This window comes from Schistocerca piceifrons, unplaced genomic scaffold, assembly GCF_021461385.2.
Source record: "Schistocerca piceifrons isolate TAMUIC-IGC-003096 unplaced genomic scaffold, iqSchPice1.1 HiC_scaffold_960, whole genome shotgun sequence".
Taxonomy (NCBI): domain Eukaryota; kingdom Metazoa; phylum Arthropoda; class Insecta; order Orthoptera; family Acrididae; genus Schistocerca; species Schistocerca piceifrons.
Window position 1 is genome coordinate 1 of NW_025729235.1, and position 7,500 is coordinate 7,500.

The window sequence follows — 7,500 nt, forward strand, 5'->3', positions numbered from 1 at the left end:
CTTGCCGGGAGCCCGAGCGCCAAAGGGGCGAATCGACTCCTCCAGATATACCGCCGGGCAGCCAGCCAGGACACCGGGGCTCTGCCCAACAGACGCGAACCGAGGCCCGCGGAAGGACAGGCTGCGCACCCGGGCCGTAGGCCGGCACCCAGCGGGTCGCGACGTCCTACTAGGGGAGAAGTGCGGCCCACCGCACACCGGAACGGCCCCACCCCGCGGCGAGTGGAAAGGCAACCGGACACGACCCCGCCGCGGATTGCTCCGCGCGGGCGGCCGGCCCCATCTGCCGAGGGCGGAGGCCAGTGGCCGGATGGGCGTGAATCTCACCCGTTCGACCTTTCGGACTTCTCACGTTTACCCCAGAACGGTTTCACGTACTTTTGAACTCTCTCTTCAAAGTTCTTTTCAACTTTCCCTCACGGTACTTGTTCGCTATCGGTCTCGTGGTCATATTTAGTCTCAGATGGAGTTTACCACCCACTTGGAGCTGCACTCTCAAGCAACCCGACTCGAAGGAGAGGTCCCGCCGACGCTCGCACCGGCCGCTACGGGCCTGGCACCCTCTACGGGCCGTGGCCTCATTCAAGTTGGACTTGGGCTCGGCGCGAGGCGTCGGGGTAGTGGACCCTCCCAAACACCACATGCCACGACAGGCGGCAGCCTGCGGGGTTCGGTGCTGGACTCTTCCCTGTTCGCTCGCCGCTACTGGGGGAATCCTTGTTAGTTTCTTTTCCTCCGCTTAGTAATATGCTTAAATTCAGCGGGTAGTCTCGCCTGCTCTGAGGTCGTTGTACGAGGTGTCGCACGCCACACCGCCAGCCGGCTGTGCACGCTACCGAGAAAGTACCGGTATGCGAACCGCCAGGCGACGGGCGCGCATCGCACGTTTGAGGAGACGCGGCCGGCCCCACAGGCGGCCGCGACACTCCCAGGTCTGCGAAGCGGGGCAAACGCCGCGCGCTTCAGTATACGTAGCCGACCCTCAGCCAGACGTGGCCCGGGAACGGAATCCATGGACCGCAATGTGCGTTCGAAACGTCGATGTTCATGTGTCCTGCAGTTCACATGTCGACGCGCAATTTGCTGCGTTCTTCATCGACCCACGAGCCGAGTGATCCACCGTCCTGGGTGATCTTTTCTCAGTTTCCGCCGTCTCTTTCGAGACGGTCGCATAGGCGGGAGTGAGGCGTGTGGCGGCCCCTGTTCCAGCGTTCTGTGTCCAACGGCCTCACGGCCGACGGGCGTCGTACGGCTCCACACCGGAGCGGACAGGCACTCGGGCGAAAGTCATTCAAAACCGGCGCCAGGCGCCAGGTGCCGCAGGCCAGCCGCTCCAGCGCTTCAGCGCTCGTACCACACAACATTGCCGCTAGTTTTGAGAGGCACGCGTGGTTCCGCACGCGGCGCACGGCTACGGCGAGCCGTACAGGTAGCGTGTTGCGCGACACGACACGCACATCGAAAGACATGCAGTCTAGTCGGTAATGATCCTTCCGCAGGTTCACCTACGGAAACCTTGTTACGACTTTTACTTCCTCTAAATGATCAAGTTTGGTCATCTTTCCGGTAGCATCGGCAACGACAGAGTCAATGCCGCGTACCAGTCCGAAGACCTCACTAAATCATTCAATCGGTAGTAGCGACGGGCGGTGTGTACAAAGGGCAGGGACGTAATCAACGCGAGCTTATGACTCGCGCTTACTGGGAATTCCTCGTTCATGGGGAACAATTGCAAGCCCCAATCCCTAGCACGAAGGAGGTTCAGCGGGTTACCCCGACCTTTCGGCCTAGGAAGACACGCTGATTCCTTCAGTGTAGCGCGCGTGCGGCCCAGAACATCTAAGGGCATCACAGACCTGTTATTGCTCAATCTCGTGCGGCTAGAAGCCGCCTGTCCCTCTAAGAAGAAAAGTAATCGCTGACAGCACGAAGGATGTCACGCGACTAGTTAGCAGGCTAGAGTCTCGTTCGTTATCGGAATTAACCAGACAATCGCTCCACCAACTAAGAACGGCCATGCACACCACCCACCGAATCAAGAAAGAGCTATCAATCTGTCAATCCTTCCGGTGTCCGGGCCTGGTGAGGTTTCCCGTGTTGAGTCAAATTAAGCCGCAGGCTCCACTCCTGGTGGTGCCCTTCCGTCAATTCCTTTAAGTTTCAGCTTTGCAACCATACTTCCCCGGAACCCAAAAGCTTTGGTTTCCGGAGGCTGCCCGCCGAGTCATCGGAGGAACTGCGGCGGATCGCTGGCTGGCATCGTTTATGGTTAGAACTAGGGCGGTATCTGATCGCCTTCGAACCTCTAACTTTCGTTCTTGATTAATGAAAACATACTTGGCAAATGCTTTCGCTTCTGTTCGTCTTGCGACGATCCAAGAATTTCACCTCTAACGTCGCAATACGAATGCCCCGCCTGTCCCTATTAATCATTACCTCGGGTTCCGAAAACCAACAAAATAGAACCGAGGTCCTATTCCATTATTCCATGCACACAGTATTCAGGCGGGCTTGCCTGCTTTAAGCACTCTAATTTGTTCAAAGTAAACGTGCCGGCCCACCGAGACACTCAATAAAGAGCACCCTGGTAGGATTTCAACGGGGTCCGCCTCGGGACGCACGAGCACGCACGAGGCGGGTCGCACGCCTTCGGCTCGCCCCACCGGCAGGACGTCCCACGATACATGCCAGTTAAACACCGACGGGCGGTGAACCAACAGCGTGGGACACAAATCCAACTACGAGCTTTTTAACCGCAACAACTTTAATATACGCTATTGGAGCTGGAATTACCGCGGCTGCTGGCACCAGACTTGCCCTCCAATAGATACTCGTTAAAGGATTTAAAGTGTACTCATTCCGATTACGGGGCTCGGATGAGTCCCGTATCGTTATTTTTCGTCACTACCTCCCGTGCCGGGAGTGGGTAATTTGCGCGCCTGCTGCCTTCCTTGGATGTGGTAGCCGTTTCTCAGGCTCCCTCTCCGGAATCGAACCCTGATTCCCCGTTACCCGTTACAACCATGGTAGGCGCAGAACCTACCATCGACAGTTGATAAGGCAGACATTTGAAAGATGCGTCGCCGGTACGAGGACCGTGCGATCAGCCCAAAGTTATTCAGAGTCACCAAGGCAAACGGACCGGACGAGCCGACCGATTGGTTTTGATCTAATAAAAGCGTCCTTCCATCTCTGGTCGGGACTCTGTTTGCATGTATTAGCTCTAGAATTACCACAGTTATCCAAGTAACGTGGGTACGATCTAAGGAACCATAACTGATTTAATGAGCCATTCGCGGTTTCACCTTATGCGGCTTGTACTGAGACATGCATGGCTTAATCTTTGAGACAAGCATATGACTACTGGCAGGATCAACCAGGGAGCTGCGTCAACTAGAGCTGAGCAGCCGGCCGCCCGGGAGTGTGTCCCGGGGGCCCGCGCGAACACGCAAGCGTCCGCTCAATCATTCTGCAAACAGGAGGAGGCTGAGCTCCCCTGCACAATACACCTCGAAACCCTCTCAGGTCCCGGCGGCGCGCAGCGCCGTCCCAAGTACTTGGTCGGGTTCGAGAGAGGCGCAATCGCCCGGAGTTAGGCGAGTAGACGCTTTCGGTGCGACCACCCGTGCTCCCAACTGAGCTTGCCGCTGCCGACAGAGGCCCGGGAGCGTGCTGTCGTGGCATTGCCGGCGGGAGACAACACGCGCCACCTACGGTGACCGGCAGCTCCAACGCCAGCGCCACAGAAGGACAAAAGCCCCACTTGGGTGCCGAAGCGAACTCTCCCAGCACAGCGCACGCGCCAACACATCCGCACAGCTGCGATACAAACCACCAGCGAGAACCGCTGGGGCGACCGAGCAGCAGACGGCGTCCGCGGCGCGAGCGCCGGGCGGCGGCGCATCCTCAACGCACACAGTCCTCAATCGGACCAGCACACTGAAGATGTCCACCGCGCTTCGCACCGGGCCCGCGAGGACCTACTTTGGCCGCACGGCGCCGCGCGCAGGGTGCGCCGGCGCGCAGCTGCGACGCCTGCCGCGTCCGTCGGCCGGCGCGCCTGCCACTGGCCGCCCCCACCAGCCGGCTGTAGCGCGTGCGCCCACGCACCGCGCGGCCAGCACGCCGGGAGGCGCCCCCTCACCGGCCGGGGACGGTCCCACCCAGCCACCGCCGCGTATCGCTTCACACCAGATGCCGTTCAGTTTCGTCGGCATGGTGGGTATCGCTGGAACAACCGGTTCGTACCTCAACCTATCGTCGCATCACCGATTCACCCCTAGCGAGAACAACCGCACCACAACAGGTTACCATTTGTTCATTTGCGTAACTTCACCAGAAAACGCAGGCGTCCATCGCCATTTGCAACTTCAACGATTATTGCATGCCTGTGTCAGGTGTCACGCCACACTACGTCTGCCCACATACACGCAACAAAATGTGCACGCCTAGACAATACGTGGAAGGTGGCCCCGTACGTATGCGATGTCCATTGCTCGAACGACTGTCAACCGCCTCTGTAGCATGTCGCAGATATGGAACGCGGTGCACCATGCCATCACGGTGTGTGAGGAGAGACGACTAGGTCCGAATACATCAACAGACAGCTCATGCTGATCGCCATCCACGGCGTCCGTTCCTCCCACACGTCTCTATGGCGTACCACACTGCAATCCAGCTCTCATAGGGAGACGACACGTAGCTGCGTGCACAATTATTGCACTGTATGGTCCGCCGTTTTTGGGCGCAGTCGTTGTACGGTCACACATGTGCCACGATGTATCATTCGGTACATAAGGACGAATGTGCAGTACAGATTGTGGTTTACGCGTACGACATTAGCGGACGGTTGACACAGGCCGCACCACAACGTAGCCTGAGTACGTCGCATGCGAAGGGCATTGAACATGCAAACTTCCTCACCAACCAGCTTGCGAAGGCAGGGGGGCAAGGTGGGGACGTGGGGAGGGGCGGCATGTACGTCCTGCTGCCATCCACATTACAGTGTACAGCAGGAGCATGTGGAAAGTCAGCAAGACTTGCAAGGTGTTTAACATGAAGCGATACACAGGGGAGCGGGCAGTGCGAGTAGCGAACTATATTGCGAGGGTTGCGGGTGGGCAACACTACACTAATTGAACGAGTCGTATAACAATTACAGAGCAGGTTTAGGCGACAACATGGGTTACGTTAGGGGACAACGTGGGTTACGTTAGGGGACAACGTGGGTTACTTTAGGGGACAACGTGGGTTAGGTTAAGGCACAACGTGGGTTAGGTTAAGGCACAACGTGGGTTAGGTTAAGGCACAACGTGGGTTAGGTTAAGGCACAACGTGGGTTAGGTTAAGGCACAACGTGGGTTAGGTTAAGGCACAACGTGGGTTAGGTTAAGGCACAACATGGGTTAGGTTAAGGCACAACATGGGTTAGGTTAAGGCACAACATGGGTTAGGTTAAGGCACAACATGGGTTAGGTTAAGGCACAACGTGGGTTAGGTTAAGGCACAACGTGGGTTAGGTTAAGGCACAACGTGGGTTAGGTTAAGGCACAACATGGGTTAGGTTAAGGCACAACATGGGTTAGGTTAAGGCACAACATGGGTTAGGTTAAGGCACAACATGGGTTAGGTTAAGGCACAACATGGGTTAGGTTAAGGCACAACATGGGTTAGGTTAAGGCACAACATGGGTTAGGTTAAGGCACAACATGGGTTAGGTTAAGGCACAACGTGGGTTAGGTTAAGGCACAACGTGGGTTAGGTTAAGGCACAACATGGGTTAGGTTAAGGCACAACATGGGTTAGGTTAAGGCACAACATGGGTTAGGTTAAGGCACAACATGGGTTAGGTTAAGGCACAACATGGGTTAGGTTAAGGCACAACATGGGTTAGGTTAAGGTACAACATGGGTTAGGTTAAGGTACAACATGGGTTAGGTTAAGGTACAACATGGGTTAGGTTAAGGTACAACATGGGTTAGGTTAAGGTACAACATGGGTTAGGTTAAGGTACAACATGGGTTAGGTTAAGGTACAACATGGGTTAGGTTAAGGTACAACATGGGTTAGGTTAAGGTACAACATGGGTTAGGTTAAGGTACAACATGGGTTAGGTTAAGGTACAACATAGGTTAGGTTAAGGTACAACATAGGTTAGGTTAAGGTACAACATAGGTTAGGTTAAGGTACAACATAGGTTAGGTTAAGGTACAACATAGGTTAGGTTAAGGTACAACATAGGTTAGGTTAAGGTACAACATAGGTTAGGTTAAGGTACAACATAGGTTAGGTTAAGGTACAACATAGGTTAGGTTAAGGTACAACATAGGTTAGGTTAAGGTACAACATAGGTTAGGTTAAGGTACAACATAGGTTAGGTTAAGGTACAACATAGGTTAGGTTAAGGTACAACATAGGTTAGGTTAGGTTAGGTTAGGTTACACGTTGTTGTAAGGAAAGGTGTAGGGGGGGGGGGGCGGGGGCGGCAGGTTCGTTGATAGTGATTATAGTAAGTGAATGCTTGTGACATGATCAGATTTGTCACGTCAGGATGCACCTTTGGCTTATTAGAGGCGGCGCTCCAATTCTATGCTTGTGTGAGACCTGTGTCTTTGACTCATGTCATTGTTTGTGCGCTGTGACAGGAGGTACTATTGTGATGTTGGGTGCACCGTTGTATAGGACATGTGTGGGTGTTGGTGCCTGGTCTGCGCAATGGTGGATGTCGAAAGGCTGGGATATTGTATTTTCCGCATGGACCTCCTGGTCTGGTTGTGATAGTGTGGATTGTGTAATGTGGCGGAGAAGATGCACTGGATGTTGTTCCATGCTGGTGCTTACATATTGTATGTGCGCCTGTTAGAAGCAGAGAGTGGTGCGTGATCAGAGTGTCTGGCTGACGTGTGGTTCCCATTGTGGGCAGACTCTTTCAGCATGTATACGGACAGTTGTGTATATTTGCTGTAGTTTGATGGCTCTGCATTGATTACTAATCAGCGCCGTGTGTACGGGTAATCTGGTTCCAGTCCAAAATGTTCCATCTGTGTACATTAGTGACAAAGACTCCCCCCATGCAGTGGGGCTCGGTCTGTTATAGCTCTTCCGCGTAATATATTTGCCCCACGTTTTTGCGACTGCGAGTGCGAGTGCAACGCGCATGGGGACCGACATGCTGATGGCTCGGTATCGGACGCCGTACAGTGAGCAACGCGATCGCGTCTCTCGCTCGTAAGTGGTACAGGTCGCGGCTCATGTATAGGGACAGCGGGAATGTCGCATATTGGAAATAACTCTTCATGAAACGCAAGTTATAGGGGTGGATTGCACTTTACGAGTGCGGGAAACTTCCGCCGTTCATCCGCTGGAGGTGCGCGTGTGGCGGTTGGGGTGGTGCACGAACGGGTGCGGGTGGAGTCATTGCCGGTCCACGGCTTCGTGCGGCAGAGCCACTGGAGATGGGTGCTATGGTCGACAGAGGCTGCAGGCTTTGTGGGTGGCGTC

The 7,500-nt window shown here is 54.9% G+C and overlaps 2 non-coding genes across 2 annotated transcripts; both read right to left on the minus strand.

Moving 5' to 3' along the window:
* Positions 1-976: 976 nt before the first annotated feature.
* Positions 977-1,131, minus strand: LOC124773969. The gene has a single exon (XR_007014972.1). It is a non-coding gene; the product is annotated as a 5.8S ribosomal RNA (ribosomal RNA).
* A 351-nt stretch (positions 1,132-1,482) lies between these two features.
* LOC124773970 lies at positions 1,483-3,383 on the minus strand. The gene has a single exon (XR_007014973.1). It is a non-coding gene; the product is annotated as a small subunit ribosomal RNA (ribosomal RNA).
* Positions 3,384-7,500: the final 4,117 nt, after the last annotated feature.